Consider the following 27,249-nt stretch of genomic DNA (forward strand, 5'->3'; position numbering starts at 1 on the left):
ATATTTCAAGATTATCAATGAAAATAGAGCTCTGAGGATCTTATCATCTATTTACATTCCAAAAATATTTTTGAATATGAATTATGGGCCACTCACTAGGAATACGATAGTAAATAAGATAAACACAGCCTCTGGCCTCTAAACATAAAGAAGATAAATAATTATTGTATAATAAAATACATTTTGACATGGAAAAAGTGTGTCACAGTAGAAAATAATTAAGGTGAAAATTAAATTAACTTACATAAAATTGTTTTTAAATCATTTTACTGGACTTTTATGCATCCATTTTTTATGTACAATTTGATGAGTTTTGACAAATTCATAGATCCATGTACTGATCATCCCAAGCACTGTATTTCTTTCACTCGAAAAGTTTCTTCATGCACTTTTACAATCTTCCCCCAGACCTTCCTCTAGGCAACCATGGTTCTTATTTAAATCACTATATATTCATTTTGCCTGTTTTAAAACTTTATAAAACAAACTCATGCTTACATCTCTTGGTTGTCATTCACAAATCTCAGAGTTTAAATTCTAAGACTAAAATCTGTAAGAAGAATAATACAGGTAAAATATCAAGCCAGGCCTTGTATTGAAGGATGCTCTAATAAACAATACCATTAAATTTGGCAGTGGGACTTGGGATATTATTCATTACCTATGCCAACATTTTGTTTTTTATGCTACATTCTATATTAAATTTTATTATGCATTTATGAATTATATGTACAGATTATACTCTTGAGAACATTCACTTTATTGTATTACTTTCTATGTTTCTTTTATTAGTCAGAAATATCTGTGTATTTTTGAAACAACTGTTCTGTATTTACCTTAAGAATTCTGTAGATTGTATAAATAACTAGATTTCTATTTTCATGTTCACTGATTAATGACAAAACTCTAACCCACTACTGGCAAAGATATAGGATTTATGGTACCTACTTTAATAATAACCTCATTTCTAGCTACATTTTATGTCTTTCTGTCTTTGAATTTCTGTAGTCCATTTTCTTCAAGTTACCTGGTTCTATACAATGCATGTCACTGGGTGCTGAGTTTGATCAATTAATAAAGTCAGTTAAGCTCAAGGTTTAAATCATTTTCAGGGATCCCTGGGTGGCGCAGCGGTTTGGCGCCTGCCTTTGGCCCAGGGCGCGATCCTGGAGACCCGGGATCGAATCCCACATCAGGCTCCCAGCGCATGGAGCCTGCTTCTCCCTCCGCCTGTGTCTCTGCCTCTCTCTTTCTCTCTGTATGACTATCACAAATAAATAAAAATTAAAAAAAATAAATAAATCATTTTCAAATTATTGTAAACTTCTAATCATTTAAGAATTAGTTCAGAGGACTACTTCAAATTATTGTCTTTGCCTCAAATTTCTTCTTTTTTTAAAAAATGAAATGTCCTTTGATATATAAAATTTTGGCATAGAATGATCTCCTTTATAAACTCACCAGCAGGGCGTCTGGGTGACTCAATTAGGTAAGCATCGGCCTTTGGCTCAGGTCACAATCCCAAGGCCCTGGGTTTGAGTCCAGCATTAAACTCTTTCCTCAGTGGGGGGGATGTCTGCTTCTTCCTTCTTCTGCCTGCCACTCTGCCTACTTGTGCTATCTCTCTCTCTCTCTTTCCCTATCAAACAAACAAATAAAATATTTTTTAAAAAACTCACTGGCAATCTAGGAGATATTGAAATACAGTAAATTTGATAAATGCTGGATAGATATGACCCTTGGCTATTGGTGTTTATGCTCTTCCCTGGAGCAAAGTCCAGATCATTCCAGATGTTATAGCAACTCCGTCTTAGCCCATTACTCTAATTAATCTACACTTATTACTAGGGCTTCCATCTTGCAAATAGAAAGTCAAAGAAGATACAGCATTAGTGAACTTTCTGATATTAATTAGGAGGGGAAAAAAGCCTCTAAACATTTCTGATATAGTAAATTCTTTGATCTATAACAATACCACATACATTCCCAATACACGTTTGAAATAAAAGCTTGAAGACATAAGAAAATATGCTCAAAATAGAAATTATTGCTGAAGCTAGCCAGATGCCTTTTCATTCTCATAAATTGCTAAGTTATACTACACACATATGGCTTTTGGATATCCAAATATTATTAAAATATAAAAATTACAATTTCTTTCCCTACTGAGAATAAAAGCACTAGCAAGTTTCTTATCATAAGGAAGAAACAAATTCCTAATATCCAAAATATAAATAGTTTATATGTATAGCTTAATCACCTTAAAGACAGGAGGAATGTGATTGAAGACTTGCATTAAGTTGCATTAAGTCCTGCTTCAGAGTAAACAGTTGCTTCATAACATGAAAGCAAATTCATATATTTAAAAGAAACATAAAAAGACCACAAAACTAAGGTGACATTGTGCATTGTTAAATTTATGATAATTATGCTTTTGGCCTTAATTTGCAAATTTCTAAACACATAAAGCAAAAACTTCTGAAATTCAATTCAACTTATATTCAAAGATAAAATCAAGGTGGGGCTCCTGAATGGCTGAGTCTATGAAGTGGCCAACTCATGATACTGGCTCAGGTCTTGATCTCAGGATCATGAGATCGAGCCCTGTAAAGGGCTCTGTGCTCAGCATTGAGTCGGCTTAAGATTCTCTCTCTCCCTCTCTCTCTCCCCTCACCCTCACTCATTCTCTCTCTCTCAAATAAATAAATCTTTAAAGATAAAACAAGGGTATTGTATATTTTTTGGATTGTTTCTGACCCTTTAATTGTCTTCTATGCCTAAATTAAATAAATCACAGAAATCCTTTCTAATGTACATTGGTTACCACAAGAATTATGATTCCTAAGTATTGATGCCCACTAGAAATAACTTCCAAGGAGTTAGATTAAGGATAAGTTCCAACATGGCAAATGTTTGAAAAGAATGTTTTCCCATGCCCCATCACTTCTATGAAATACTGGAAGTCTGGCTGGCTTTCAGGGCATTTTATTCCACCAGGGAGCTAAACTCAAAAGTTTGCATCTGATACTGTTCTACAAGCTCATTTCAGCCCAATCACTGGACTTTATTCTAATTTATTGTTTTAGAAATGAGAATAATGTTACTGGCATTTGTGAAATTGTGTACTGCAGAGCTCTTGAATAAGAATAGTCTAGGGTGTTGTTAAAAATGCATATTGCTGAATGGTGCCATATCTCTATCACATCAGAATATAAACTGTGGAGGCCAAGGAGATTGCATTTTTTTTTTTATTTATGATAGGCACACAGTGAGAGAGAGAGAGAGAGGCAGAGACACAGGCAGAGGGAGAAGCAGGCTCCATGCACCGGGAGCCTGATGTGGGATTCGATCCCAAGTCTCCAGGATCACGCCCTGGGCCAAAGGCAGGCGCCAAACCGCTGCGCCACCCAGGGATCCCGGAGATTGCATTTTTAATAAATTTTGTATTCAATACGTATACAACAAACCTTAAGAGCAACTAAACTAGGCTAACAATAAGGATGTAAGAACAAGAGGGAGAGGATCTAATGAAAATTCCAGGTCCTTCCAGACATGAAGTAATTGCCCTCTTCCTGGACCTTCACATTGGCATGGGCAGGAGGCAAGGGGCATCTGAGAGACTCCAGTACTCTGGTTGGGACTTCTGTCTTATTTTTCTTCATTGTAGTTATCAGTGTCTGACAAACAATAGATATTTTACTTCTTATTGCTCTCACTAGCATTTATGTACAGAGGCAGAAGGAACAGTTTGTCAATAAGCATTTTATGAATGAGCAAATGAATTAAATGTTTGTATGTAACATTACCCTTTATATATCCATGAAGTTACCATGAATTTATGACAAATTCTATAGCCCCCTGACTGTGAAGGTGATTCTAGTTCCTCAGTAACTGAGGGGGTGGATCCCAGTATTATAAAAGCAGAGGATTCCTTTTTTTTTTTTTTCTGCTGTCCTTGATGTTGGAATGCCCTCTCCCACTACCTCTTACCTCCAGATGAATAAATAATAGTCTTATAAATAATCTCTAAGCCTTCGATCATCTCTTTTTGTGAAAAGTTCCTGGTGCTTTTAGACATCATTCATAAAATTTCAGCCATCATTCTTAATAAAAACCTCATAACTAAAATAAAAGTATAATAATGATTTAAATATGATCATCTAACAATAATATTCACATTGTTAACGTTTGATCATTGGTTTTAAAATCAAAAACCTGTCACTGACACCCACTGATTGTTTTTTTTTTTCTTTCAATGTTCAGTTTCCTTACTGATACCCATCTCTCTAAAGGGCAGATGGAGACAGCTGGGCGATGACAAGGAATGTTCATTTGAAGATACTGCCCAGATTGAAGATTTTGCCCACATGCCAAAAGGTTCTCTCCCAGGAAAAGTACTCTCAAACCACTTTCTGGGTCTCCTTGCTTCCAGGGTCCAGTTCCCCACCTCGGAACAGTCTGGGAGAGCTCTTCAGGAAAGCAGGATGTGGAGTATCACAGGGACCAACCATACTTCTCAAAATATGGCAGCACTACAGAGAAAGTGTCCTCATTGGAGTATTTGCACCAAAAGTCATTCAACACAAAGGTCATCATGGGCAGGCAAGCAAAGGAATCCCTGGTCTTCAGCTTAGCAGCCAGTACCTCTTCATCTTCATCTTCATCTATCTCCTCATGAGCAGAGGCAGCATGCTTTTCTCTTCTTTCTGCTTAGGCTTGAGATTCTACTTTTCCTCCTGTGGACTACTCTGTTTCTGTGAGGTGTCCTTTTGGGGCGGTACATCTGCGAACATTTTAGCCTCACACTGGGCTGTTTCACCTTTCCACAAACAACATGAACGTGGGACTGGTTAATGCAGATGAGGAACCAGTGGTTGATATCGGGTAAGACTTGGTTGAGGGAATGCCCCAACACCTATTGATAGAGCCACAGCAGGGTGCAGACAACTGTGAAGTTAGCCAGTGTCACATGTTCTCCACCAAAAAAGTCTTCATTTCCAAATAAGCATCCAGCAGCCCCAGAAGTTACCCCACCTCTTCATTTCCATGCTCTGTAGCCAGCGTGATGCCCAAGGTGGACAGGCCATGGCTGGTAGCACTAGGTGGCTATCAATGAAGTTCACCCAACATGCCAATATGCCACCTGCTGCTTCTAGAGTACATCCTTGCAGTCCCTCTTTGCTCAAATGCAGTGACATTACTCTCCAATACACAGGATTCACAGTTACCCCTCAAGTGCTGGAAATTTGCTGGAAATTCATGGAGAAATTTAAGGGTGTAGCTGGTTTGGACAAAGTAGAAATGGGGTGGTACTGACAAATGCCAACCTGAACCACACTGTACTGAGCTGCAATTAGAGCCTTAAAGGCCTTTTAGTTTTCAGGATATACATAGAGTATAATTTCACAGAGAAAGGGGCCACTGATTGTTCTTTAGCAGCTTTGCATTATCTTTACATCTTCATTACAACCATCACTGCCATTCCATTCCTCCCTTGTTCTCTAGACAGCACCATTGTGAATGATAACTAATCGATCACTTATCTCGCCCATCTTCAATCCTGTCTCATGTATTGCCAGAATGCTCTTTGAAAAATGCATATCCAAGTAAAACACATACCCACTTAAAACTTCTCTGTTTCCACATCACTCACTGGATAAAATCCATAATCATTTCATTGATGTAGAAGGATCTCCATTATCTGGACCTTAACTATTACTGCAAATGATTGCTGACAAATTTCCATCATTTTCCTCCTCCACCAGACAAAACTATTTATGATTTCCCAAGTATATAAAAGAGTTTTCTTCCTCTGTGCCTTGGCATATGTTCTCTCATTTTGAAAAGGTCTCCTGCCTACTTAAGGACCTGGAAAATGGCTACTCAATTCTAACTTGAGTATATTGTTTGTATGAAAATGTCTCTGACCTCCCAGTGTTTGTCATTTATTACCGCCTTATGTTTCCCTTCCATTTTACAGGATCTTATCACTGGCACTCTTTACATTGTTCTGAAATTATTTCCATTTTTTTAAAAAAATATTTTATTTATTTGAAAGACAGCATGTGAGAGAAAGTACAAGTTGGGGGAGGGGAGGGGGAAGGCAGAGGGAGACAGAGAAGCAGACTCCTTGCTGAGAAGGGAGCCTGATGCTGGGCTTAATCCCAGGACCTTGAGATCATGATCTGAGCCGAAGGCAGATACCCAACCAACTAAGCCACCCAGATGCCCCTAAAATTATTTCTTTATGTGAAACAAATCAATCATTTTGAGCTTTTTTTTACTATTAACTTCTAAAGAAAAGTCTAAGCAACCATATTTTTAATCACTTGACTTCCCGCTCTCTGAGCCACAGAAAATCAAACAATGGATGAGTTCCAAATTCATGGTTTTCCAGTCAATAGACTGAATAGAAAACAAAGATCAACTACGTGATCATATTTTACCTTTCAGGAATTCGAACTGGAAGACATAGGAGCAATAAAGTAGCTTTTAGCAGAAGATAAATCTAGAAAGACCTGTTCAAGGAAACCCTGAAATACTTTGTTAGGTAAGGAAGAGCATGATTCATGCTGGAGTGATGAGGAAAGAATAGTTAGGAGTAAACAGGAGCTATATGGCAAATCAAATATCTGTGCACAATGGAGAGCAAGACAAAGTAAACTTGTAGTAAAAGAGAGAAATAGAAATCTGGAGGGCCATGAGTCATTACATAGCAGACCACATAATCATTAATAATCCTGTCTGATCTACAGCTGATGTTCTTATTGTACTGCCTGAGATCCTGCCCGCCAACCCTGCCAAAAAAAACCCTGTATGTTCCTAAATTTTCACATTGGTCTGCTATATTATAATTTCTATCTCCTTATGGCCTAATTATGCATTTTTCTTGGATAAACAGTTATTCTTAAAATAACTTCTTATTTATTTATTTATTTATTTACTTACTTATTTATTTACTTATTTCTTTAGAGAGAGAGGCAGAGGGAGAAGTAGGCTCCATGCAGGGAGCCTGATGTGGGACTTGATCCCAGGACTCCAGGATCATGCACTGGGCTGACGGCAGGCGCCAAACCACTGAGCCATCCAGGCATCCCCTACTGGAAGTAACTTGAGTGACTCTCTTCTTTTTAACCATGAGGTCCTAACTAGAACAACTTTGCCCACCACAATATGAATTTCACACAGGCTAGGATACTCTCTTCTTTCTAGTTATATTTCTGATATATAGTAAGCATTTTTCTTTTACTCAGTGCTAGATACCATTAACATGCCTGAGTCTGCCTCCAAAATCCTTTTGCTTACCTTATAAGTTGCCAATTTATTGCAAGCAGGAGAGTTACAGTTAATAATCTCTTACAGTAAATACCATGAGGGAGTAGAGAGAGGACAGATGGTCAAGCTAAATTATCTGAAAAAAAGAATTAGATAATCAAACTTCCTAACTCACATATGAAAAAGTAATTCAAGGTGAATTGTATCCCACAGTGACCACAATGGGGAACAGTGAAGATAGTAAAAGTGGCTGGTTATTGAGTCCAGAGAACAATAGAAATCTATAACATCTGATATGGCTACTGAAATGAGTACTTTTACAGGGTCTATTTGCAAAGCATTCTCATTTCCCCCAAAACTCCCTCAGTTGAGGCTATTAGCCAGCCCTTAAATTCTGCATAATGATTTGTTCAGGTGACACCATTCATCCAAAACTTCACTTAACTCCACACACCCTCACATTCTTCAGCCTCTTCCTAGATCTGGAAACCTTTCATTTTAGACTTTCACATAACACAAAGTCTTATGTAATGGAAGTACCTACCCATCATCCTAAGATCTTCTCTCAGTACTTTAAATGATCCTGTATATCACTTTCCACCCTAGAGCAAAGTTACCCTTGGTAACTCAAAGATGATTTATTCCTTTTTGGGTGATAAAGTTATCTTTAAAGCATCAAAATGGAGACCTTCATGAAACAGGAAAAATAACATATGCAAAATTAGATTTTGGCAGAATATGCTAAAACTGTAATGAACAATGAATCAATGGGTGATAATTGCAGTAAAGCCAAGTAGCCAAATATGATCCTGTAACTTGTTTAACCCTAAAGAGAGTATGTGAAATAGTACTATTACCTAGGCTAAAACCAAATTATTTGGTGATCACAGTAGAAACAATGTAAGCACACTAATATTTTCAGGGCTCAAGCCCATTATCATTAATCTAAATAGTCAAGTAATCTGCTTCACTGTTCTTTCTATATTAGGAAGAAGGCCCTTAGTACCTTTGCTAGGTAGCATTTACATACCTAACAGATCAAGAAAACATTCATGCATTAAGGTTCTTCTTATATATGCCAAATTACAGCAATTTTTCTAGAACAGCAAGTTTAGACATTTTTAAAATGCAAGTGTAGAATAGTTAGAAATAATACCTTTCAATGTATAGCATTTTGTGAAAGAGTTGGGGTTGATTGATAACTATACAATGAACAGTCTCAGAATCCAGAATTTCTTAATTAGATTAAAACTATTAGTTCCTCTTATTCTGAATTGGTCCATATTCTTCCAAATAAAATAATTTAGGTGATTATATGAATAGAGACAAATAAAAGAGCCCCTGAGAGTGATATCAGAGAATGATAAGGGAAGTTATTTTTATAGTTTATCAAGGTATATTACTAGTATATAATTTTTAAAGAGCTATGGAAATCTAAATATATTCATACTATTTTTTATTTTGCAAAGATTATTAACTAATCTGTGGATTCCTTCATTGTTTTTCCCAATTTGGACAATTATTAGGGTAACAATTCATCTGTGCCTGGATTTAATGGTAAAAAATATGAGTCTCATTTATTCCAAAATTATTCTTAGTTTAGCTATAACTGCATCAATTGGACAGTCTTAAAAAGCCTTCTGCATACAGTTGTGACATCATACACTATTTGGTCTTTGTCCCCAGTTTCTGCCACAGAGCTCCTAAAACTCCTGGAATTCCCTGGGCGGTAAGAGTGATAGGATTGTGTCTTTTGTTCTATGGAGGCAACTCTTGGCCACTCCTAGATAGTGTTAGGATGGGGGCTATTGCCAGAAATGTCATATATTGATTAGATGCTTGGGATTTTCAGCTCTATTCCCCAACCATCAAGGAAGGGAGAAAGACTGGAAATTGCATTAATTAACACCAAAGGCCAATGATTTCATCAGACATGCCTATAAGATGATAGCTTAAAAAAAAAATCCTAAATGATGGGATGCGGAGTTGCTGGGTTAGTGTATCCATGGAGGTACTAGGAGAGTGGTATGGCTGGAGAGGGCCTGGAAGCATCACATTCCTTTCCCCCAAAACTTTCCCTCTGAATATCTTCTATTTGGCTATTCCTGAGTTGTATCCTTTATAACAAATTAGTAATGATAAATAAACTGCTACCCTGAGTTCTCTAAGACTTCCCAGCAAATTATCAAATCTGAAGGCTGGTTATAGGAAGCCATGCTTTAGTTAGTTCTCTGAACACCTGAGGCAATGAAGGCAGTAGCTAGTCAAAAAGATCAGTGGGAAGAACGAGGCCATAGAATATAAACCTAGATTCAATAACTTTTGTTGTTACAGAAAAACATCTTGATATTACCTTGTATTCATAGGAGGGTAAATTTTCCTTTCCTATTATAATGTCACATTCTGAATTTGTTTTTTAAAAAGATGCATTTGAAAATACTAATCTACATTTATTCATATAAGATAGTTTAATGAAATCTCTTGCATTCCTAGGGAGAATGTCTGAGCTTAGGAGAAGAAAAGCTTAAGAAATTATGTGAGTATTTTTAGGCTTCCTATCACCACTAAGATGGCAAATGAGGAAGTCTATGTCTTGGAAAGCTCCTCATTTGCTGTGAGAAATGGAGAAAAAGGGAAATTCATGTTAACATAATTATTAAAACCAATATGGAAAATCCCCCTCACTTTCATGATAGTCCTTGAATCAACTTTGAAACTCCGCTTTGCTTTCTTTCTTTCCCCTGACAGGTAAGGGTCAAGGAAGCCTTTTAGGCTTAAGGGGAATATTCTGCAAAATAACTATAACATGTATTTCAAAGACCATTAGCACATGATTTTTTAGAGGGCATGACTTTATTAAAAATGGAATAGAGATACCGGACAATATTGATAAAAAGGAAGTTGTCAGAGATTTTCTAAGCAATCTTTAAAATAGATAAGAGTATATGGTTTTTGTCAGAGCTTTTAATCTATGATTCAAGAAGAATGGAAAAGTCTAAGCAAATTTCTATGCAAGCTGTTCAGAACTGAGAGTATACAAATGTCATAATATTAAATAACATGGCAGAAAAGGCACAGCTCCAACAAACTTTTTGAATTATCTGTATTTGCATATATCAATGCAAGAAGCTCAATAATTCCACAGGTTACTAACCACTAATTTACAATATCTTCACTTATAAGTGGTAATTCCATCAAGTCAGCAACCTAAATTATCTGTAACTTAATTTTCTGTATCACCACTTATTTTCTATATTACCTCACAGGAGTGTTATGCAGTATGGGTAATTAATGATTATAGCATCTTGAAAATTCAACATGTCAAATTAATGCTAAATAATATAATAGTAATGATGTCAGATGTGTAGTACATCAATGGACATTTGCAAATGATAAACAAATTAAATAAACATATAATTGTCTGAACTATCATTCATCCCAAAATGAAATTGTTCATATCTATATTTGTCTAATCTAAAGACAGACAGTATTAACTTAATTATTATTCCAATTATTCCCTAGGAAATACACTAGGAAATATATTACAAGTTGGAGTAGGAGGAAACTAGACACCAAAATGTGGTTTTTGCATCCAAAGCTTAAAATCTTTCCAAGAGAAAAAAGTTACACACTTGATTTCACAATCTACTCATGCAACCACGTATTTGCTTAATTCAAAGAATATGTGCATTATTGGTAATATCAGAATCATTCCTATGTTTCCAGTGTTCTGACACTGTTTTAAAAATTTCTAAAATAATGATTCTAAAATAATAATCCAGTATTTGACAAGATCTGATTTTGAAAACATGTGATCTATTGATCAATAAATTAGAGTTAACTACATAGGTCATATTCATATTCTCTGCATAATAAGGACAACATATAAAGTAATTATTTCATAGCTAACAAGATATTAGATGTTAGGACATATAAAGTTCACTATTTGACCACTACGTTTCCTTCCTCCTACCACTCTCCACGTTTTTGTTTAGGATATGGAGAAGTCTAGAATTGAGCCCTTTGTTTCATGAAGAAACTCACCAGCAGATGGAGTTGAGGAGGTGGATGTTGAGAGCAAGAGCAGTTTGGTAAAAGGTCTGTTAAACCAGCCAACAGATTCCATTCCCTTAGCCAAAATTATCAGCTCAACTGTGAAAGAATTACAGGAATATCCTTTGAATAGCTAGATAAGAAGTTTTTCTTTTTTCCCTACCTATGGGAAAATGAAGAAGCTGTTATTTCTAATTACTTTTAACCGTGAGGAAATCAGCCTAAGGATGAAGGAAAAGAACAAAAATAAAGAAATGTTAAAGAATCAGATAAGTCCCTCATCAGATTAGGTCTCAAGCCTTTCTTATTTCTACACTATTCAGATACATGAGCCAGTGCACCTATTCTACAATGGAAAGGATTGTAAAATGATATGAATGTTGCAATCTTATCTCTTTTATAATGGTGTGAATTCTTTATATCAAAATCCCTAGCGTATAAATGTCTGTGTGTGTGTGTGTGTGTGTGTGTGTGTATTTCAAGTACCATGTATGTTTGGTTGTAAAAAATTCAGTACACGTCTTTATTTAAAAAATATTTTTGATGCCTGGTTGATTTGAAATAACCCACAAGTTTGTTTGTTTAGTTGCTGTTATTAACAATATAGGACTCCTAAGATAAGTGTCCTTGTACCTCTTTAATTATAGAGGTTTCCAGTCCAGAGACTCTTTCTTGCTCCTGATATCCTTCATGAATGTTCTTCCTTTTCCTTTTCATGATGTTCTTTCTTTTCAGTTTATCTCACTGCTTCTGCAATATTACTGACTTATCAAAATTTCACAGTGTGGTTTAAAAACTTGCAGCCTAGTAAAACCTTTCTATATCTCTGGGTCTCTGGAGTTCAACCTAACTATTAACATGCACACAACTTAGAAAATAATAATTTTTACATACATACATAGATAACATATAAAGATAAATTAGAATGATGAATGAACATACATATTATATGTCTATGGAGATGTGTCTACATTATCTCATATCACTGTATCCCAGATAAGGATTTTACCCTGATACCTACCAGTGTTAAAACTCTATGGAGAACTCCCCACTTCTTAAGTATGGGATGTATAGTGGCTTGCTTCCAGATAATATGCTTTGGAAAGAGAAAAAAAAAGGTAATAACTTCATAGTGGAAAAATCTGTCAAATACCACCTGAGCCAAGTGATCATGATTAACATCAATAAGTCATATTGATTCACGTACCCTTGGTATGATGTGATCAGAACAGAAATTCTCTCTGCAGTCTTCCAACCAAAAACCCATAACCCCAGTCCAATTATAAGAAACAAATTAGACAAACCCCAGTTGAGGGACATCCCACAAATACATGAGCAGTTCTCTTCAAAATTGTCAAGGTATCAAAAACAAGGGAAGGGAACAAAGGAAGTCTGAGAGGTTCTAGGGCCAAAAGGTGCCTAAGAAGACATGATGACTAATTGCAATGTGGTATCCCTTACGGGATTTTAGAGTAGGAAAAAAAAAAAGATATTAGGCAGAAACTAAAGAAATGTGAAAAAAAGTATAAGCTCTAGTTAATAATACCAGTTCATTAATTATGACAGTATACTAATGTAAGAAGTGTGGATATATGGGAACTCTGTCATATATTCACACTTTTCTGTAACTAAAACAGTATTCTGAAATAAAAAGATAATTTCAAAACAAACATATTTGGGGCCCTTGAACTGGTTTAAGTTATGTTTTCTAACTTTGAGCCACTAAACTAAGGCCTAAACCAAAAGCAGGCTAAGTGAGCACCTGGGGCCATTTTTCCCATGTCTGTACCATTAAACTCTTGTGTCTTGAGCTCTGACATTTAAGTAGAGAAAAAAGTCACACACACAAACACACACACACACACACACACACACACACACGGAAAGAGAAATAAGAGAAAAGCGCCCTTCTCCAGGCTGTGGATCCAACTCTCAACCTGATGGGCTTATGAACAGTAGAGCTGTGCCAGTGTAAGGGGTCCAAGCACCTTAGACACCAACACCAAGAGAATTCTTGCCTAGTCTGTTTCTATTTATAGTCCCTCCATTCTTTTCCCTATGGTCTCTCCCATCCACCAATAAATCATCAGTGTCCTTCAGCCACATCATAACTTCTCTCCCTGTGGGTAGATGAAGGAAATACCAAAATATTGACACAATTTATTGTGTACCACTAAAACAACAAATAAATCTTAAATAGCATATGTATTAAAAATGATAATTTTTTTAAAGTCAATAGAGTATGGTCATAACTTAGGACATATTAGTCACGTATTTTAGCAATAGCTCTCATTTTTAACTTTAAGGAAAATTATGATGAAAGCCACATGAGATATTTGCTCTTGTTTCTAATTTCATTACCCTCATATGTTAACATTTTATGCAAGAATGGCCGCATTATACTAATTTGTATTTAGTAGGTATATTTTGTGACAATACAACATATGTTTTGTTATGTTGCTTACTACAAACTAAAGTCTCCTGTTAACTTTTTTGCTCTCATGTTAATCCACATTCATCATCATTTTGCACTTTGTCTGGGCTCACTATTGTTTTTACACTGCCAACTCTTTAAATATGAACTTACAGGTGTATAGTTATCTGCTAATGTATTAACAAATTTACCACAATATTAGAGGCTTAAAATAACACACATTGATTTTGTTATAGTTTGTATGGTCAGAAATTCAGTCACGGCTTAGTTGAACCTTCTGATTAGGGCCTCACAGGCTGTAATCCAAATGTTTAACAGGCTATCTTCTCATTTGTGGTGTGATTGGGGAAGACATTACTTCCAGATTGTTCCATCTTTCCTTCAGATTGTTAGTAGAATTTATTTTCTTGAGGCTATATAGCTGAGGGCTTGACTTCTTGATGGCTATTAGTTGGAGAGTGTCCTCAACTCTGTGAAGCTACCTAGAGTTCCTAGAGGCTGTCCACAGATTTTGCCTATGTGATCTCTCCTAATATAGCCACTTTCCTCATCAAGCCAGCAAGGAGAGTTTCTAGAGCAAGTCAGCTATCAAGATGGATTCTTTCATGATGATATAACATGCCATCACCTTTTCCACATGCTAGTGGTTAGAATCAAATCACAGTTCCTTCTCATACCCAAAGAAAGAAGATTACACATAGGTATGAATATTAGAAAATGGGAAACATGGCTGGTATGGTACCCTTAAAGTCTATCCATTACAATAACAGTTGATACTACATAGTTCGAAGTTATAACTTTGTAGCACCTTTCAAAATATGCCAGAACGGATGTATTTTTATAAGAACTACAGATATATTAGCAGCCACCATATGAATATCTTAAGGTCAAAGTTCAGAACATGTTTTATATAATAGTGCTTTTTATGTAAAAGCAGTTGATTTCACTTAGCCATCCACTTATTTATTTATTTTTACATGCCTATTAATTCACAAAATCTTTATTTAGAACATCACCCATAAAAATATAATATCGGCAGTTGTGTTTTTCTTGAGGAAGGTAAATAAGTACCTTTTTATTTTATTTTATTGATATATTGGAGCCCCATTAATGACTACCTATCCAATAATATAGTTAATTTTTTTTTAAATTCCATATGTAACATTACAAACAGCCACAAAACCTAAGCAATATCATAAAGTATGAAAACTGAGAGCTGTCCTTATTCTTTTGGAAATTATTAGTGATGATATATCAAATAGCAACTTCTGGCTGAATAGCTGGTAAAAGCACATATTAAAAGGATAACACATATTAAACACCCTGGCAGCTAAAAAAAAAAAAAAAATTGAAACTTCCACCTTCTTTTGTGTTAGTCCACCACAGAGCTGAAGAAAAGAAAAGTGCAAAGCAGTACATAGAATCTGAGGGAGTTTGCAATTAGGGGAATTTACTGGCAGGCCTAGTGACAAACACAGTGATCTCCATAGCATCAACACAACATTTTAACATCTTTTTAGACATGTTAACATCTACTTTCTTTAAAGACAGACGTGTTCGTATTTAGTGATTCTGGCTCCTGGACACCGAAGTAGAATTTGAGGTCTTTGCTGAATACAGAGACCAATCCTATTCACTGTGATTTTTTGCTGTTGAAACTAACAATGTAGAACTGAAAAAGAAAGAAATAGAACAGTGTTTATGAGCTTACAGTTTTTGAGGCGAGTGACTTTTAAGAGTCTTCAGAATGAAGTGACTGAGCAATATTACAACCATATTTTGAAAACCCTTTAAATGAGCTGTTTGCAATGCTCTCATAAATGCCCTCTTTTCAAGCTCCACCATTTCTGTTTTGTTTCTGCCCATGCATTTGAATGTTGCCCTAGAGGCTAAGGAATATCAGTCATAAGCACTAGAGTCAGACTGTGGCCAGAGTAGATACAGATGTACAAATCCATCTTTCTCCATTTGAACAGTCTGCTATATTCTGCATGCAGCTGCTAGCTCTGGATGGTTTTTAACTCTTCCATAAAATATATTCTGACAATATTAAGTAGATATTATTTTTCTCTGCATCTACTATCCCTTCTCTATTCCATGATTTGGATGCACAATTTAGATATAATGAATCTGATGATTACCTCAAATCCCTATAGAGTGTCTCCATTAGTGTTAGGGTTCCAGGACACTTTTGTCTATTCTTTGATTATACAAATAGCATGTAATGAAGCAAAGCAAGAAAGCAAACACTTTAATTTTAGAATAAAGCTATTGGCCGGGTTTCTTCCACAGTCAGTGTTCAATCAATAGCTTTAAAATAAAATGGAAGTAATGAGGAGAATAAAGACACGAGGAAGAAGAGATCTAGGGTCAAAATAAAATTCTCTCAATGTTTCAGCTTGAAAAAAAGATCAGAAAAATATGGAGTGATACGGGTGCAAATTTCTCTACTTTTCCTCACTGTTTGGAAGGTTTAGTTGCTCTCCACTGAAAGTCTCCTCACCCTTCTGTTCACTCTTAACCATTTCTGAGGATTGAATATAGCTGTTGTAAATGAGCATATCCAACAGACTCAGTTTTTAACAGAAAACTAAAATTGGGCAATTTTCCCACTCATGTCCACCCACCAGTGTTAAGTGAATATATCAGCAAAGTAAATCATGTATAAACTCCCCCCTTGCTGTAAATGAACATCTTCTAGAAATATGTTGCCAAAGGCAGTTCAGTTCTATTCTTTAAAAGAGAAGCCCTGTCCTACTCATGAATGCAGACATCTATTCTTGCCCGTATCGGAACGCAGACCATTACCACTGAATAAGCTTGGAGCCACAACCATGCTCAGAAAATGAAAACAGTGATAGTTTTTCTAGTAAGAAACCGATTACACAATACAGACTCATTCACATTATATGGTTCTGGCTTGTGCCATCTGTAGCACACAAGCAAATTCCCCTAATTACTGATATCTCTCTATGAAGGCCCGTGTTCTCTGTGTGTGTTTTGCACTTTCCTTTTCATCAGCTCCCTTGTGGACTAAAAGCAACAATTCTGCCAAGTGAGCTTAACAGATGCCATTTTCTGACCCAGCCAGTAAAAGGTCTGTGGCTTTGTTTTTTTGCTGGAAATATTTCTTGTTGGATTGTACAAGGTTTGTGCTTTTCAAACTGAGCCACCTGCTTATAGCTCATGTTTCAGCTTATAATTCTTATCAAAATTTTAAAATTTATTCCCAAGACACTTTGTGGCAGACCAATCAAAGCATATGGTGCGTGGCAAAACTCGAATCCATAAAGTCAGTGATGGGTGAGGAACATGATAGGGTCAGGTACAGAGAAATCAGAGCAAGCAACACTCAATCCAAGTAAGCATGCAGGACCCAAGGTCTATATACAGATCCAAGGTCAAGGCCAGCTAGTATGCTGAAGAAAGCAAAATATGTGAACTTAGAAGATATTAAACCATTTTTCGGGACACCTTGGTAGCTCGTGGTTGAGCGTCTGCCTTCCGCTTGGTCATGATCTCAGATCCTGGGATCGAGTCCTATGTCAGGATACCTGCATGGAGCCTGCTTCTTCCTCTGCTTATGTCTCTGCCTCTCTCTGTACCTCTCATGAATAAATAAATAAAATCTTTAAAAAATAAATAAAATAAAAATAAAACATTTTTCTAAGGTATGGTCATTTTGGGAAAGTTTCTGTGAAAATTGTAGACTCTGCCAGAGTTTTTGTGTCTTTTTTTGAAGATCTTAACATCTGGGACCACTGTTTCTTCGTATAGACTCTTTTTTCACAACCTACTTTCCCAAACTGTACTAACTCTAACATCTAGCTATTCTCTTACTGGCCCTTAAGTGTTCAATGATTTCCTTCATTTCTACTTTACCATTGTGCTTGTGATCTTAGTCTTGCAAAGTTAAACTTTATTCAGTCATTCCACAAATATTTATACATTTTCTGTTATGTCCCAGGTTTCTTTAACTTACATTTTCTTTGACTTATATTTTCTTTCTACCTAGATATAAGAACCTCAGGGATAGCTGTTTGTTGATATAAACTTGTTTTTATATCTCTTGTATCTTTTAGCATAGTATAGGATACAACATGAGAATTTCATAAGAACTTTATAGTTAAAAAATGAGGTAAGATGAAATTATAAGCAGATCAAATCCAAATATATATTATTATTTAAGTCAAATATATAATGAGTATATTTGTTTTGTATATTAGAAATGTGTATGTAAAATTAGCAAAAGCTCCTCAGTAAAATTGTGATTTAGATTCAGAACTAGGGCTCTAGCATTTGATAGGCTGACGAAGGGGGAAGAATTGGAGTCAGAGTAGAAATGCCAGAATCATAACTGATTGGACATGAGATAAATTAAGAGTTGGTTTTATAAGATGACTTCTGAGTTTAGGGATAAATGATACAAAAATATCACCATGAATCATGATTGTGTGTGTGTCTGTATTATGTTCTTTCTTCCAGACTAAATTTTCTTTCAGTATTGGTAACTAAGTCATATTCCCTGTTACCTTCACATCCAAGATGGATAAACATTTCATTGAGCATTTATTTAGCAAGCACTTATTGGATGAATAATAAGAGACGACGCCAAACAGGCATAAAGATGCATAAAATCCAGCTGACAACTCAGTCAAAATAGATGGTATTTAAACCAGGGAAATCCACACACTCCACACGCTCACAAAGTGCTATGGAAACACATATAATCTGGCCTTGGAATGCAGAGAAAGGTTTTACAAAAGGAGAATTGACATTTGAATTGAGTATAAAAAAGAGTAGTATTGAATTGGGTAGTAGACATTGTAGCCAAAGGAATCTGCCTACACAAGCCCATAAAGAACAGAAAGAGCATGTTTTAGGAAAATTCTCAGGTTCCAGCCTTTCCTAACTCTTCCATTCTTCTGTAAACAAATGAGCAATGCTCAGTTAGGTCTTAAGAAAGAGTGTGCTTTGCATAAGAAACAAATCTATGGAATCCTGAAATTTTATTCCTAGAGTAAAAGATAAATTTATTATTTATTTTTAAATCTAATTTACATATGGCTAGAATAAGCCAAGCCAATATCTTTTAAAAAAAGATATTTTCTGAGTGCAGCACAATAGTAAGCATATGATAACAACAGAAGTGTTTCCGGTGCCTGGGTGGCTCAGTCAGGTCAAGATCCTGGGGTTCGATCCCAGAACCCCACATCATGCTCCCTGCTCTGCAGGGAGCCTGCTTCTCTCTCTCCCTCTGTTGCTCCCCCTGCTTGTGCTCTCTCTCTCTCTCTCTCTCTGTCAAATAAGTAAATAAAATCTTTAAACAACATCAACAACAGTAGACTTGATTATAAAGAAATGAGGACAAGCAGAGTTTGTGGTAATTTTTTTTTGCTTCTTCCTTTGTTTTAAATTAACTCAAGACATCTAAACTCCAAAGGTCAAAAAGATAAGCCATGATTTGAACTTGAGTTTTGGCTTCACTTCTCCATTTTACATTGTGTTTATATGTAAAATTACAAGAATGATGTAGAAATTTTACTTTCTCAAAGGCTTTTGAGAAACTCTGCTATTAAACCAGATCAGAGCAGTTTGACAAAGATTATTTAGAGGTTTTTTTTTTTTTTTAAGGTTTTATTTATTTATTCATGAGAGACAGAGAGAGAGAGAGAGAAAGAGAGAGGCAGAGACATAGGCAGAGGCGGAACCAGGCTCCAAGCGGGGAGCCCGATGTGGGACTCGATCCCGGTACTCCAGGATCACGCCCTGGGTGGAAGGCAGGTGCTCAAACGCTGAGCCACCCAGGCGTCCCGATTATTTAGAGTTTTAAAAAACACATTCACTACCCCCCAAGTGCAGTATTTTAATTTTTTTTCCATATATGATAGTTCCAGGTCATCATGGTGACATTCTAATAGTGAAACATCTGTTTTTACACATCTCTCTCAAAACTATGAATTTACATGGACAATGATGAAATTGATATACAAGATAAAACAGGATCTCTATGTTATTGATAGACAGCATTATTGTATTTTTACAGATTTTGTTTAAAGTAAAAAATATTTTCTAAGGCTGAATTTTCACTCCTTGCTAGGTTTCTATTTAACATTCTTCCCATGTGAGATGAAGGTGGGGAAGTGACTATGTTAAGCTTGAACTGTAGTACCTTGAATTCTACAAATTGTGAGAAGAGTCTTAAGATAAAAGAGAAGGGTAATCACATTGCCCTTCCTGTTTCCACAGAGTACAGAACTCCTTCTATTCACAAGGAAGTTGTAACAGCATAATCTTTGTGCCTGAGTGCTGAATTGCATGATAACCATTTGAGAGGGAATTGGGAAAACTGAAATTAAACAATCAAAGATGTCACTTTCTTTCTTCTCTCCAAAGGGTGGAATGTATAGAAAATTTTCTTAAGTTTTGTGATTTCCTTTCCTTTTACAATTTCTCCATGACAACTCTCTACTCTCCTTGCAATAGGACTATCAAATGAGTTAGTGTGAACAAATAAAATCCTATGTATGCAGAAAGAAAAGAAGCAGAATACCAGCACTCTATTTCACATCCCCCACCCCCAACCCCTGTTCCTTGCTTTTTTAGCCACCATTTGTTTCAATGTCTTACCAACTGAACAGGTAGGGGAAAGGTTGTACCCCAAGGGCCATTGATCCTACTTTGCACAGTGTGGAAATGTCTCTCCAACCCGCTACTGGAAGAATGGGTTATCTGGTAACAATCCCTGCTCGGTGGGCACCACTTGTACAACTAGAATCAATACAGCTGTCAGACACAATTGAAAGAAGTTGTTCCTTATGCACACTTCCTGTGTTCACATGGTTGGTCGTACAGTCTTTGGGTCTATCTATCATATATTTTTTTAAGATTGTATTTATTCATGAGAGACACAGAGAGAGAAAGGCAGAGACACAGGAGGAGGGAGAAGCAGGCTCCATGCAGGGAGTCCCACATGGCACTCGATCCCGGGTCTCCAGGATCACACCCTGGGCCAAAGGTGGCACTAAACCGCTGAGCCACCAGGGCTGCCCGTCTATCTATCATTTTTAACAACACTTGAGCAGAGTCCTTTCAAAAATTAGTTATCAAGAGCCATCAAAACTGTCACTAAAAAATGAAACCGTATATTCTATATGTTGATAATATCAATAAGCACAGCAACTGCGAATTTTATTTAACCATCATTTCCCATCAGTGAGGTTCTAAATTATTTGCAGCTAGAGGAAAGACTTCAGTACTGACACTGGTTGTCTGTTTCTCATCGTGCTCTTCTCTTAGGCTCACTGGTCATCTTCTGATGAAACAGAAGGAGCTCCAGAAGCAGGCCACATTCAGGCTTAATTTGACACCATCTGCATTCACTGAAATCCACAATGTACTTTCTAACAAACACAAATCCTTCTCCCTGACTGGGGTAACTGGGGATGGTAATGTTTTCCGTGATTTATTTTTCCTATATTCATTGGAAACCTCCCCTGTCTCACTCTTCCCATTGGTGTGCCTGCAGGCTGCAGCCTCCCCGTCTCTACCATGGCCTCACCCTGCCAGGCTTGCTGACCACGATGTTCTGTGCTCCAGTGTCCTAGATTATCTCTCTCATCTCCATGGATCCCAGAGACTCAAGGATCACTCTACTTTTTGCTCTGAGCACATCAGGAATAGATACTTATTCTGCTGTCATCATTTTGAGTATGAATTAGAATAATGACTGTAATTTTTTTAGTGCCTCCTGTATGCCACCTAGCTGATGAGTACTTGACACATATTATCTAATGTAATCCTCAAAAATAAAAATGTATGAAGGAGGTCCTCAGCTTAGCCTCATTTAGAGGTGAGAAAACAATATCAGAGGAAATTTTTATATTAAATACAGCCATGGAGCTAATAAATGACCCATGCCTGTCTGACGCCAGAGTCTATTCTCTTGTCCATTAATCTCCACAGTGTGAGAAATCGTTGCTAGGCAAAGTGAGGCCAGGAAAATATATCTTTTCTCTGACCATGTTCTGGTCCAAAGTCACCATCCTAATTCTATATCTAAAGAAATAATAATTAATGTCTATCTGTAATATACAGCACAGATACCACAAATATTTTAACCAAACTCTTAATAGTATTTCTTTTGCCAAATACTTTGAAAAGGTTTTACCTTACATTAATTCTGAATTCACATTTCTTTAATTGAAATAAATGTTAATGACAAAAGTTATTTGAAAAGTAAAAAAAAAAAAAATGAAGACATAGTCTGCTTAATAAGCAAAAATATGGCTGTCAGACAAATCATTAATATTGACCAGAAAGTAAAGATTCTGTTTTAATATTTTAAAATATTTTACCTCCTCATTCCTATCAATGGGCTCATAGTCCTTCTATAGCTAATTTTCTAAAGCAAACAAATAGAAAGTGGTTTGTATTCTCCTTAAAGTTGGAAAAGGCCCAAAACCCTTTTAGAGTCTGGACTGTTGAGAGAGATAAAGGAGTTACATAAATAGAATTTAAAGTATCAACTTTGCTACTGACAGAATTACTGTAAAATTTGGCTTAGGTTAATTAGAATTAGGTTAGTGGCCCCTGTCTGCCTCAGTCTCTGGTGCATGAGACTCTTGATCTTGGGGTTGTGGGTTCTGGCTCCATCCCATGTTGAGTATGGAGACTGCTTAAAAATTAAGCTGAGTCACCCATCTGTAAGGCATTGCTCCCTATAAAGGCAGTCGTTAAAGCAGGGGTTTTCCACTGGAAGCAATCCCACTCCTCACCTATCCTCCAAGGGACATTCGGTGATATTTGAGAAAGTTTGGTTGTCACAAATGGAGGAGTGCTACAGACATCAAGCAGGTATAAGCCAGGGGTGCTGCTAAACATCCTACAATGCCCAAGGTGGTCCACAAAACAAAGAATCATCTGGCCTAACGTGTCAGGGGGTACCATGGTTGAGAAATCATGACCTAAGCTTATAGAAAGGAATAGCAGAGTGAGATGCAAGGTCTCTGGAAGTAGACAGATTCCTTAAGAGAAGGAAGGGTGATGACGCTGACTACATTTACTCAGTTCTGCATCAAAACTTATCAATCAGATAATTCCCTCTCATCTTGCCTTGATAAGGAATAAGGGAAGAAGCTAAGAAGGCCAAGGTTGTACTATAGTAATTACAGTCCCTCGGCAGAGAAACACAAGGTGAAAAGAAAGGCAACTCCCTACTCTAACGCTTATTTACATAATGTGATTTGTTCACATTTTCTAAATCGATTCTCATGGCATAGGACCAAGATAACTTGAAGGTAGTTTGACTTTGTATCATGCGTACATATTTGTTTAATTCATGCTCAGAAGAATAATGAACCTTTTATTTGCATTTAGGTGTATCACACAAGAAAGGAGTGACCAGTTGCAATGGGTATTTTTATCTGTGCTATCTTTTCAACTCCACTTGAGTACATACATCGACTTTTCTTAGATGGAGGTAAAAAGCAAAACTAATATAGTTTGCAGAAGGCATATTTGCTTTATTGATTAAACAATTCAGATTGGGTTTGACTAGTTACTACATTGTCCCAGAAGCACTTACTTAGCCCTGCTGTTAAATTTAGAAGGAGAAAGTGTCAGAGAAGTAAGGCAGCTAGGCAAGGCCATTTGGATCACCACAAAAAACAAGGTTCAGGTTGCTGGAGCAAAACTAAAGATAGATCCCACAAGATTCCCCCAAATGTACTTCTTTCTTCTATTTTCTGATTCTTATTGATACTTTTATATTCTGAAACATTCCAGCTTTCCCTTTTCCTCTGTTTTTTTGCTTTTTTTTTTTTTTTTTTTTTCTTTGAGCCTGAAGAGAGGGTAAGGCCCTATTGATAATCTATAGTCAGATTCCAGGTTGAAGCTGCTCTCCATTGTTTTGATGTTTGGATAAAATAATTTAAAGGATTAGCTAGACCTATTAGCATTGCAGTGGGAACCTATCCTCCTTGACACCACTAGGGCATTCACACGGAAACATGTGCCATTCTAAAATAAGGTAACAACATCCTCCTCATCTTACAGAGAGAAAAGGCCAAATCCCAGAGTAGAGGCAATTTCTGATAATAACATGATCATCTTTAATATTTATTAAACTTTTACCATGTTCCAGACACCATATACAGCAAATTCTATGCTTTATTTTTACATGCTATCTCTGAATTAGATTCTGTCTTTGTCTCCATTTTACAGAAAAAGAAACGTGTCCAATGTCACACAGAATATGGTTTAGTAGACTGAGATCCAGAGTCAAGTTTGTTGATGCCATACTCTATTGTCTTAACCACTATGTGAAAATGACTTACTAAGAACGGTCACAGTACTAAATATTTCTGGGATTCATTGGTCCTGAAATGCAAGAAAATCATTAATATGTCAGTGTTTTAAAAACTTCAAAAATCTTTCTTGTCTACGTTATAAGCCTTAACTACATCTAAATATTTTTTTCCAGTGCTTTTCTAGCTAAAAATAAATTACTTTTCCTGTGTGAAAAGCATCATAGATGACTCCCAGATGGTCTGCTTGGGCAACAGGGGAAAAAAAAATGAAGGTGTCACTTTAAAATACATTTTAAAAATAATTAAATTAAAAACTAATGTAGATAAGGAGAGTAAAATATCATGTTGATAAGGAGAAATATATTTTTAGGGAAAGATGAGTTCTGTTTAGAAATATTAACTCTTTTCATAGGTTATGTATTTTCTATGAATGTTTATATTTTTAAGGATTTTATGTACTTATTTGAGAGAGAGAGCAGAATGAGAAAGAGAGCATGAGTGGGAGGGGAGAGGAGCATAAGGAGAAGGAGAGAAGCAGGCTCCCCGTTGAGCAGGGAGCCCAATGCAGGACTTGATCTCCGGGGACACTGAGATCATGAGCAGGGCAGAAGGCAGATGCTTAACTGACTGAGCCACCTGGGCGTCCGTATATTTATTTTATATAAATGTTATTTTTGACAGTCAGGAACACGCTTCTTTCTCTGAAAATTGAATGTTTTTTTCAAAAGTGAACATCATACTGTGTAGTTTTATTTTTTTTAAGATTTTATTTATTTACTCATGAAAGACACAGAAAGAGAGAGAGGCAGGGACACAGGCAGAGGGAGAAGCAGGCCCCATGCAGGGAGCCCAATGTGGGACTCGATCCCAGGACCTCAGGATCATACCCTGGGCTGAAGGCAGACACTCAACCACCGAGCCACCCAGGCTTCTCCATGCTATGTAGTTTTAGAAGCGTTGTCCCTTCCTCACCCTAGCAAAAAGGTGGATGCATGAGTGAGGCCTCACCAAGCCAAGTACGGTATCTCTGGTTCTAGTGATTTGTGGAAGATAGTATCTAATGCAACCAGGCCATAGAAGTTCTCCCCACAATTTTTGCTGGCATTGGGAAGAGTGAGTGGATAATAGGAGAGCTAAGTACCATGGAGACCCTCTTTGCCACCATGTTAGAGAGCCTTCCTGCCATTGACACTTTCACACAGCAAAGAAGAGGGAGAGAATCTGGCTCATCACCTAAACACCTGTGCTATGATATCTCCAAAGGCAGACTTTCAATTATAATAGACAAAAAAAAAAAATCCCTTAAAAAAAAAAGTGGTTAGGGGCACCTGGGTGGCTCTGTTAAGCGTCTGCCTTTGGCTCAGGTCATGATCCCAAAACCCTGGGATCGAGCCCCGCATGGTGCTCCCTGCTCTGCAGGGAGTCTGCTTCTCCCTCTTTTTCTGCCTACCACGAAACCTGCTTGTGGTGTCTCCCTTGTTCTCTCAAATAAATAAATAAAAATCTTAAAAAAATAAAAAAAGTTTAATTTGAATTGTGTATTGGTAGCCAGCAATTAAGAGTGCTAAGACATAGGACACTGGTATGGCACAAAAGTGGCAATACTACGTCTCCCTTCTCCCGAAGGTGGGGTTGTATCTACTCTGCCCATATGCCGTGGTACAAATTCCAGAGTATGGATCTGCTGCCACTTCACACTGAGATGTTAGCTCTCCCGCTTCCAACTTAGTTAGCACCATTTATTTGAAGTTGCGCCATTTCACTTTGCATCTTTCCCAAATGATCAATGCAATTCTTCCATCTTCCTTGATGATTTCAACACCTGGCTCACTTGCTTCCTCTCTTCATTCTTAATCATTTATAGTCCCTTAATAACAATGTCAATGATTTATTGAGCTTCTCAATGCAGTCGCCATTATCACTCAATTCTGTTCTTTCTAATCAACTGACTTGTAACTTTACATCACTCCATTTTCCTTCTAGGATTTTCACATTCATCTTGGTCATTCCATGGTGCAGTTTAAACCTCAAAAACCTAAACAGGACTTTCCTTTTATAATGACTTCTGAAAATTATTATACTCCATTTCTTTCTACCCTTACTGTAAACTCCTTTTCAAAAAATAGATAAAATAAAATAAATAAAATAAACTCCTTACACCAACTCTCTTCAAATTATATGTGACTTCATTTTTCAACTTCAAATTTCTATTCACATCTGTCCTATTGACTTGACACAACTTTCTCCCTCACTTGCAGCATCCCACCTCTCATTAAAACTTACTGATTTCACTTTTAGTTCCTACTATCCATTTCACTGTCTCTATGTGCATTATTTTACCCTCATCTGGCTACTTCAACTCTTGTTTGGATTTCCAGTTTCTTCATATTTTATCTGGCCTCATTATATTCCATTCCTCACACTTAAATTTTTTGTTAAATGAAATATGATGTCATCTCTTGTGAAAAGCCAAGTAATTGCTTCTCATTGCTTCTAGAAAAAAAAAAAAAAAACTCAAATTTTTACTGTGGCCAACAGGCCTGAATAGTTTCATCCCTATATTCCCACCTCTTACCTTTAATCTCATACCATATAATCACTCACTCTTCAAGAGTCAAATATACTGTCATTCATTTTATTCCTTGATTAAGTCATATTTCTCACTACTGGTTCTTTGCATACTCCTGTTCATCTCTTTGGAATGCCCAACTTCACTTAGTTAATGCCAATTCAACATTTATGTTTTTCTCCCACTCAAATCCTCAGGGAAAATGTACCTGGTGCTCCAGTGTTTAGGTCACGTTTCTGTCTGACATGGACCTCTCTGATATTATCTCTCCTTTTGCTTATTTATTTCAGGTTATAATATTACAAACACTGTGTTGATTATTCCTTAATACTTAGCACTCCTGCTCAATAAAAGTTCCTAGATGCATACTTACTAAATGAATAAATAGATGAATGGAAAAATTGAGAAAATATTATGCCCCAGGCACTGTATGATATATTAGGCATGAAAAAAAAGAACTACAGGGAAATGAGGTATATAGACGTGTGTGTGTGTGTGTGTGTGTGTGTGTGTGTGTGTGTGTGTGAATATATTATAATGTGATAGCTCAGGCTTAGCTTAGTTAAGCTCAGGTTAATATGAGTGTCCAAAAAGAATGTCCTAACACA

The 27,249-nt window shown here is 36.5% G+C and overlaps 1 pseudogene; it reads right to left on the minus strand.

Annotated features, from left to right (window-relative positions):
* Positions 1–4,328: 4,328 nt before the first annotated feature.
* Positions 4,329–22,711, minus strand: LOC112933482 (elongation factor 1-gamma-like; annotated as a pseudogene).
* Positions 22,712–27,249: the final 4,538 nt, after the last annotated feature.

Source organism: Vulpes vulpes, chromosome 6, assembly GCF_048418805.1.
Source record: "Vulpes vulpes isolate BD-2025 chromosome 6, VulVul3, whole genome shotgun sequence".
In the NCBI taxonomy this organism is placed as follows: Eukaryota; Metazoa; Chordata; class Mammalia; order Carnivora; family Canidae; genus Vulpes; species Vulpes vulpes.